This window comes from Palaemon carinicauda, chromosome 37, assembly GCF_036898095.1.
Source record: "Palaemon carinicauda isolate YSFRI2023 chromosome 37, ASM3689809v2, whole genome shotgun sequence".
Taxonomy (NCBI): Eukaryota; Metazoa; Arthropoda; class Malacostraca; order Decapoda; family Palaemonidae; genus Palaemon; species Palaemon carinicauda.
The window spans coordinates 65,203,207-65,212,754 of record NC_090761.1 but is presented as its reverse complement, the minus strand read 5'-3'; positions in this window follow the sequence as shown (position 1 = coordinate 65,212,754).

Sequence of the window (9,548 nt, the reverse complement as noted above, 5' to 3'; positions counted from 1 at the left end):
CATTCAGTTGAAAAGTTATGGGGAATATGGATTTTTTAATGTAACATCCCAAATGCGTGTTCCCATTTAAAGCTCCGTTATGCAGCATTGTTTAAAAAGAACACTCAAATTCGTGCTTGATTTTAGCTAAGGGCAAAAATAGTGAATGATATCTTATGTTTTACATTGTTCTTTTTGCATTTTATATTTTCTTTTATATAAAAAATTATAGGAACTAATGTAGAGACATCATAATGTTTGTGTGAATGATCATGCTTTTGTCATGCTGTTGTGTATAATTGTCAAAATAATGTATCACCAGATTTGGGCAATACAGCAATAGTAAGATCATAAGTTTCATGGTAATGGGCTAGGTAGAATGCCAGTAGTATACTGTACGAGAATATGTCCCAAGTGTTCTGCCAGTAGTATACTGTACGAGAATATGTCCCAAGTGAGGTCTAGTGCATCCACTTTGCCATTGAAAATGGTAGTTTAACTAGACCACAAGGTTTCTAAATGAAAGACTGAAACTTAAGCGTGAAGAAGTTGAAAGAGGACATGGAATATCAGACAAAAGTCTGTTTTGGGAAATTGAATTTCACCTTCACGTACTGTGAATAATGCAGGCTGTTAACTTGTCTCGCGCGTCATATTGGGCGAGTTATTTCAGAAATGACTCGGTGATTAGAATACGAGGCTATGGATGGCATAACTTGCTTTTCTTTGTGACTTCTTCAGATTGTATTAGTTATTCTTGATGTGCATCGACCGAAAATATGATGTTTAACCATGGTCAGTTCTATGTTTTATCAGCTCTTGTAGCAGATACACTATATATATATATATTATGTATATATAAATGCTAGCGTACCTCAGCATAATATCTAGGACCATTGCTCAAAAGTTTCATGTGTGTGACCAATGAATACTTGTGTGTAAGTTCCCATAACAATGATTTGCATTTTATCCCTCCATCTTAGTTAACATACTGTATAATATTGCATGTGCTGTTCATTTACTTCTTTTTCTATGTCTAAACTGTATTTGAGTTTGCCTGTAAGGTTTCAGACATTCTTTATTTTGTTACCAACCTCTAGAATAAATCCATTTTATAGAACTGGATCGTACATTAATTGTACCCACGAGTAATGTTTACCGAGTGCTGTTCTAAGGAGACTTCCGTAAATAGGAGCTGTGTCTGCTACTGGATAAATCATACATATTTATAACACTTGACCATGATTGCACCGCATGATTTCATTCATGAAAATTTATCATTATCTGTGATTAAACATTAAAATTAAATTTCATTCATCTATTTTTGTTATGGACAAGTAGTCACTTATAGATGTGTATATTCATACATAAATATATATACCTTATATATAGACTGACAGTTGCTATCCAATAAACTTTTTTTAGTACATGTTATGCATATGAATGTTTTTTGTACAAGATCTAATAAGTAAGTAACTCTTTGCTATTACAGAAATTGAATTTGTGGTATAAAGTTTTTTTTTATTTCTCCAAATTATTTACAGTATATATAAGCTGTTCAAATATTATGAATTGGCCATTCTTTAGAAGTCTTTGAAATAAAATTTAGTACAAAGTGTACTAGATCTGCCAAAACTTAACCTTTTTTTTTTTAGTTTGTGCCCTTTTGTTTTACCCATTTGCCTGATGAAATTTAAGGATATAGTTTTGTCCACTAATTTCATACCTGATAACAGGAGCACATGGCTATAGCTGGAAAAGCTAGGTATATCCCTTGAAACTTCTAGTCAGAAGTCATTTAAGAACTTTTATTTTCTAGTGTTCAAACTTTCATAAGAACTTTAATGTTTCAAGAAAAAGTTGAACAACTGTGAGGTTTCCATCATCAAATCCTTGGGGTTTCTTATATGATACCTGTTAGGCAGTGCCTCAAGTCAATCCTTGGGGTTTCTTATATGATACCTGTTAGGCAGTGCCTCAAGTCTTCTGAAGGTCTGAGTGTCTTGTAACTCACTGTTGACAAAACAGTTAAATGGCAAGACAGGATTAGAAATGAAACAATGAGAGATTACTTGAGTGCCATGTGTGGACGAGATCATGGGGAGGAGTAGATGGAGATGGTTTGGGCATGCTCTTCACACTCCCCGAGAGAGATTAGTTCACCAAACGTTCAACTGGGCTCCACAAGGCACTAGAAGAGTTGGGAGACACAGGCCTACGTGGCTGAGGACTACAAAATGTAAAGTGGGAGAGGATGAATGGAAAAGTACTGATTTAAAAGTTCAAGATAGAGACGACTGGCAAAATCTGAGGCAATTTGCATCAATAGACGTATGAGATGATTATTGGATATGATAACTTCTTGGAACACAAAAGAAGTAGACCTTGTATACAGTATCTGACTTGTTAAATCAACAAGGGGAAACTTTAATGTTGAACTTTGTCTTTTAGTGCTGGATCTAATCCCGGTGGATAATATAAAAATACAGTACCGAAATTAACTTGTGTTGGCCATGATTTCTCCCTCTCGGCTAATCCAGTTAAATAAAGAATATAACAAATGAAATAACCATGAAACCAATTGAAGTACAAAAAAGAAAAGCTACAATCCATTAAGATCCAACCCTTTATTCTAAATGGGAATGGAAACTCGTCAATGGTTTTTTTTTTTTTTATAAAATTTTAAAGTAAACACTAACAATTATCAATAACACTTGAAAATTATCTGATAATCAAATAACCATCTGCAGAAATTACTTCAAGTCAAACATTGGTGGTCAAAGCCTCCACAATAAGTATCTGAAAGTTATCTTGGGATACTAAGGATAACAAAATTTCTAAAATCAAAACAAAGAATAATTTACTGGGAATGTTAATTCATAAAGAAGGGAAAGTTGAAAGTAACTTTAAAAGAATAAAAAAAAAAACTTTACTCTATTACATAAGCAGCCCATTAGATCCATAGAGGTAAGAGGAGCTGGAATAAGTATATGGTGTGATATTCCTTATTCTAAGACGATAAAACTACAGATAATAAAACCACTTTAGACCAATGGTTAACCCTAGCTGGAGGAGTACAACTCAAGGGAACAGATTGACGATAATATCCCTGGCTTTTTCATTTAGGAATTTAGGTTATATGGCTGGGGATGAAACAAGACATAGGTGTAGGTATGCTGCAAAATCCTAGCAGGGATCTGATTGTAGGCTATACATGAGTAGGGCAATGCATATGAAAGAATTTAGAGTCCAAAACCGACCACATTAAGTTGCAAGGTGTTATCTCAACTGATTTCAAGGTAGAATGGGATAAAAGTAAAGATAAAGAATTTCATTAATAATTTTGTTTATGGTACAGGTATAAAAAAGCTTAATTACAACAGTGAGTATAAGCTTAGATGCTTTGCACCTATCTATTATGCGATAGAGAAAAGCTTAATTACAACAGTGAGTATAAGCTTCGATGCTTTGCACCTATCTATTATGCGATAGAAAAAAGCTTAATTACAACAGTGAGTATAAGCTTAGATGCTTTGCACCTATCTATTATGCGATAGAGAAAAGCTTAATTACAACAGTAAGTATAAGTTTAGAAGCTTTGCACCTATCTATTATGCGATAGAGAAAAGCTTAATTACAGCAGTAAGTATAAGTTTAGAAGCTTTGCACCTATCTATTATGCGATAGAGAAAAGCTTAATTACAGCAGTAAGTATAAGCTTAGAAGCTTTGCACCTATCTATTATGCGATAGAGAAAAGCTTAATTACAGCAGTAAGTATAAGCTTAGATGCTTTGCACCTATCTATTATGCGATAGAGAAAAGCTTAATTACAGCAGTAAGTATAAGCTTAGAAGCTTTGCACCTATCTATTATGCGATAGAGAAAAGCTTAATTACAACAGTAAGTATAAGTTTAGAAGCTTTGCACCTATCTATTATGCGATAGAGAAAAGCTTAATTACAACAGTAAGTATAAGTTTAGAAGCTTTGCACCTATCTATTATGCGATAGAGAAAAGCTTAATTACAACAGTAAGTATAAGTTTAGAAGCTTTGCACCTATCTATTATGCGATAGAGAAAAGCTTAATTACAACAGTAAGTATAAGCTTAGATGCTTTGCACCTATCTATTATGCGATCGAGAAAAGCTTAATTACAACAGTAAGTATAAGCTTACATGCTTTGCACCTATCTATTATGCGATAGAGAAAAGCTTAATTACAACAGTAAGTATAAGTTTAGAAGCTTTGCACCTATCTATTATGCGATAGAGAAAAGCTTAATTACAGCAGTAAGTATAAGCTTAGAAGCTTTGCACCTATCTATTATGCGATAGAGAAAAGCTTAATTACAGCAGTAAGTATAAGCTTAGAAGCTTTGCACCTATCTATTATGCGATAGAGAAAAGCTTAATTACAACAGTAAGTATAAGTTTAGAAGCTTTGCACCTATCTATTATGCGATAGAGAAAAGCTTAATTACAACAGTAAGTATAAGTTTAGAAGCTTTGCACCTATCTATTATGCGATAAAGTGCCCGCAAACTTATTTTGCTGAATGAGCAGTTAGGAACCTATGAGCCTATTCAATGCCAAGGTCCACTGAGGTGGGAAACATTGCATTGTGAAGTGTAATTTAACTAAGATATTGGGCAGCAAGATGGAACAAAGGAATGGCGGTAAAGCAACTAGGGGCTCATAGGACCTCACTAAGATCCTTAAATAACGCCTACTATCCGCTATTGAGGAATGATTTGTTGGTGGTTCCTAAGTTATCGTATAGTTTCTACAATTTCTCGAATACATATTTATAATGACATTTCATTTCGATAAATATAAATGGCAAATGAATGATTACTATATAAGTTTTTCATTACTAATTCGTTGTATGTTATAATTACATCACTGGATGATAGTACTATATATATATATATATATATATATATATATATATATATATATATATATATATATATATATATATATATACATATATATATATATATATATATATATATATATATATATATATATATATATATAGCAGCATTTAACTATTATTATTATTATTATTATTATTATTATTATTATTATAAGCCACAACTCTAGTTGGAAAAGCTGGATTCTATTAGCCCAAGGGCTCCAACAGTGAAAAAATAGACCAATGAGGAAAGGAAATAAGGAAATAAATAAACATGAGAAGTATTGTATAATTAATATAAGATAGAAGTGTAGCCTACACAATAGCATTCCTTGTGTGTGGGATTGGAGTTACGTAAGGCAGTATATAATCATTGTGGTGTTATTAATATCAATTTGAATATTTGAAACAGTGGGATAAGCCTACTGTTCAAGTTACGAGACTGGATGTGACGTCATTGTAAGAAAATAGTCCAGCACAACTGCAGGACACTAGAAAACAAGGTCATCCTGGAGAGGTGACAGAAAGAGAAGAAGGTTTGGGCGAGGAAATATGGCTGGAACACAAAGGGAGTGTTCCTTACACATACGCTCTGACTCAGAAATACCATTTATAAAAGCATATTCTTCTGCTTCTTCTTCATCATTACTATTATCAAAGGATTGATTATTATTATTACTATTATCATTGGATTGAATATAATCATAATTAATATCATTATTGTATAATTGGATCGGTGTTACTATATGGACATGAGTCATGGTATGATAATATTACAATCTCTAATAGATTTAGTAGATTTGAGAACAAAGCTCTCAGAAGGATATTGGGAATTATATGGCAGTATAGGATTAGAAATGAAACTATAAGAGAAATTACTCGAGTGCCATATGTAGAAAATGGTTTAAGCATGCTCTTCGCACTCCCCAAGATTTCAGTTCACCAAACGTTTAGCTGGGCTCCACTAGGCAATAGAAGAGTTGAAAGACCCAGGCCTACATGGCTGAGGACTATGAAGCGTGAAGTAGGAGATGAAGAATGGAGAAGTATTAAATTAATAACTCATGATAGAGACGACTGGCGAAATCTAACTGAGGCCATTTGCGTCAATAGGCGTAAGAGGAAGTGACTATACAAGACTGGGCCTACATGCGAAAAAAATACTAAAACACATTGCCACTTCTAACAAGAGAAATCCACATGTAAAAAATGGTAACCAGAATAAAAGAATAAATGAATAACAATGGATATTAATAAGACAAACATTAAAAAATACACAGCAATTCGAGTCATGAAAAAATAAGACATCGGTACACCGTGCTTCCAAGTAATGAAAAAAAAAAAGAATTTTACAATTTTGACAGTGAAATGAAGCATTTGGACAACAGCAGTCAAGACTATGAAATAGAGCTTATGGAGACTGGCCAATCGGGATATCATTCACTGGTGACCCAATTCAAAATGCCCATTCTTGGGAAAAAGGAAAGCGCCGCTTCAGACGACCTTAGCTAAAAGATTAAGATCTTGGGAGGCTGGTGACATCTAGGCAAGAGAATGACAACTCCAACAATGGTCGGACAATAGATGTGAATTATGATACTATATATAGTACGGTGAACTAGTTTATTTTGGCAGCATTATAAACTAGTCCCTTCTTTTCTTTATTAAACTTATTAGTCTTAGATGGTAGAGACTAATTAATAACGGTTACCCCTAAGTATGCTCAAGACTAGAGCTTTCAAATATACGGCCTTAAGACTTTAAAATAAGCTCCTACCAGACATCCGAAAGAGAAGATATTAAGGCTTTCAAGAGGAAACTAAAGACTTTGTTTTCTAAGTGCTTCGATAAAGTGGATTTGACAATAAACGAGCAATATGCGGAGTGAAATTCTGAATGCATTGAAATGTATACGAAAAAATGAACTATGAAAGGTCCTGGAGAGAGTAGGGCTCCCCTGCAGTATATGACCGAAAAAGCAGCCCTTAAAGTAGAGAGAGTAAGAAGAACTTTAAGTCTTAGTCACGGTCTAGGTATATTGTTTTCTTAGCTATTAAGTTATATTCCAAACAATCCGTTCACAAGAAACTAATTAAACACACAGTTAAAAATTATCTTATCCCCATTGCATCTATAAAGTTAAATATCTTATCATAAGTGTATCAATGAAATTGAAGTAACGGTGTGCATGAAGGAATAAAAGGCTGAAGGTGTTGAAAGGAACTGTTTATAACAGTAGTAAGAAAGGGTTTACAATGTTGCCAACGTTGAGTTACCGATAAAGGGCGGTAGGTAAAACTGTTCTCATGGGTGAATAGATAGAACCGTGCTCTGATGTGGGTCGGTAACATGGAGAGAAAATGGAAGACAGTGTGTGTGTGTGTGTGTGTGTGTGTGTGTGTGTGTGTGTGTGTTTAAATAGAAGATTCAGGGATGCAGAAGAGTGTGTGCATAGAAGATACTGGGATATATATATATATATATATATATATATATATATATATATATATATATATATATATATATATATATGTGTGTGTGTGTGTGTGTGTGTGTGTGTGTGTGTGTGTGTGTGTGTGTGTGTGTATGTGTGTGTGAGAGAGAGAGAGAGAGAGAGAGAGAGAGAGAGAGAGAGAGAGAGAGAGAGAGAGAGAGAGAGAGAGCGTTTGTGTGTGTGTGTGTGTGTGCATGGTCACAAAAAAGCTTGATTCCATCATAGTCTCTAAACATAACCTAACAATTATCCTGAAATTTACCTTTAGTGCTAAATAAGCTTTTCTCTAAACAAACTACGGATAGTAGGCCTACAAATAAAACCACTGTTAACAAAAGGAAAAATAAACTATAAAACCCCTAAATCAACACAAGACAAACTTCAGATTACTTTTATCATAAGCAAAGAATAAAAAATACCTTTAACGGAATAATATTATATTTCCAAACTTGACACACTCGTTTAGCAGAAATATTTGGCGATCAACCCCTTGATCCTGTTCTTGAATGTTGGGAACCCAATGCAGTTATCAACAGTAAACCCATTTTTACCACCTCCAACGAAGTTGAGAGGAGGTTATGTTTAACACCCTGTTTGTGCGTATGTTTGTTTTTGTTTGTGAACAGCTTCCTGGCCACAATTTTAATCGTAAAGTAATTAAACTTGTAGGGATTAACTGTTACGTAAAAAAAGCTAGAAAATTGTTAAATTTTGAAAGGTCAAGGTCATGGTCAAAGTTGAGGGCAAGCAAAATATCTAATTATTATCATTATTATTACTTGCTAAGCTACAACCCTACTTGGAAAAGCAGGATGCTATAAGTGCATGGGCTCCAACAGGGAAAATAGCTCAGCGAGGAAAGGAAAAAAGAAAAAGAAAATATTTCAAGAAGAGTAACAACAATAGATATATCCTATATAAACTATAAAAACTTTATCAAAACAAGAGGAAGAAAAACAAGATACGAGAATGTGCTCGAGTGTACCCTCAAGCAAGAGTACTCTAACCCAAGAGAGTGGAAGACCATGGTACAAAGGTTGTGGCACTACCCAAGACCAGAGAACAATGGTTTGATTTTGGGGTGTCCTTCTCTTAGAAGAGCTGCTTACCAAAGCTAAAGTCTCTTCTATCCTTGCCAAGAGGAAAGTGGCCATTGAACAATTACAGTGCAGAAGTTAACCCCTTGAGTGAAGAAGAATTGTTTGGTAATATGTGTCGTCAGGTGTATGAGGACAGAGGGGAATATGTAAAGAATAGGCCAGACTATTCAGTGTGTGTAGGCAAAGGTGAAATGAACCGTAACCAGAGAGAAGGATCCAATGTAGTACTGTATGGCCAGTCAAAAGACACCATAACTCTCTAGCGGTAGTGTATCTCAACGGGTGGCTGGTGCCCTGGCCAACCTACTACCTAATCAGCCATAAGTTTGGACATCGCTGTCACACAGACTTCCAAATCAGTTCCTATTTGAGTGCATGAAAATCCACGCTAATTAATACATGTTAAGGTCAAAGGTCAAGGTCGAGAAATACACTGCGTCGGCGGAGGTCTGCTCTCTACCGAGTGCCCCTCTAGTTCATAATGGTATCATGGTTTTAATCGTTATCGTATTTCATGTTTTATAAACATTCCCGCTTCTGATCCTAAAGTTATTTTAATCTTTTACTTTTAAATCGTCATGTTTATTTGTGGGGATAATACTTAACGTGGTGAAAGGGTTTGTGTATCGCCATGATCAGCAAAGATGTACTATAGTCCATTTCTTTTAGTGATGCATATTTGCACCAACCCGCAGCGGTGCCCTTTTAGCTCGGAAAAGTTTCCTGATCGCTGATTGGTTGGACAAGATAATTCTAACCAATCAGCGATCAGGAAACTTTTCCGAGCTAAAAGGGCACCGCTGCGAGTCGGTGCAAATATGCATCGCTAAAAGAAATTGACTATAGTCAGTCACACATTGGTTGGTTTGCTGTGAGCGATCTGACTAAAGTCTTCCACTATCACCAATCCGCAGTGGACAGCGTGGTGAAGAAAATGGCCAAAATCTAGCATTCACTACTAAGGACATGTCTGAGGTCTCCCTTCCCCCTTTCCTGATAACTTTTCTTATGCACCGCTGGCGTAGGCTATAAATAAGACCCTCAGGATTCTCGTT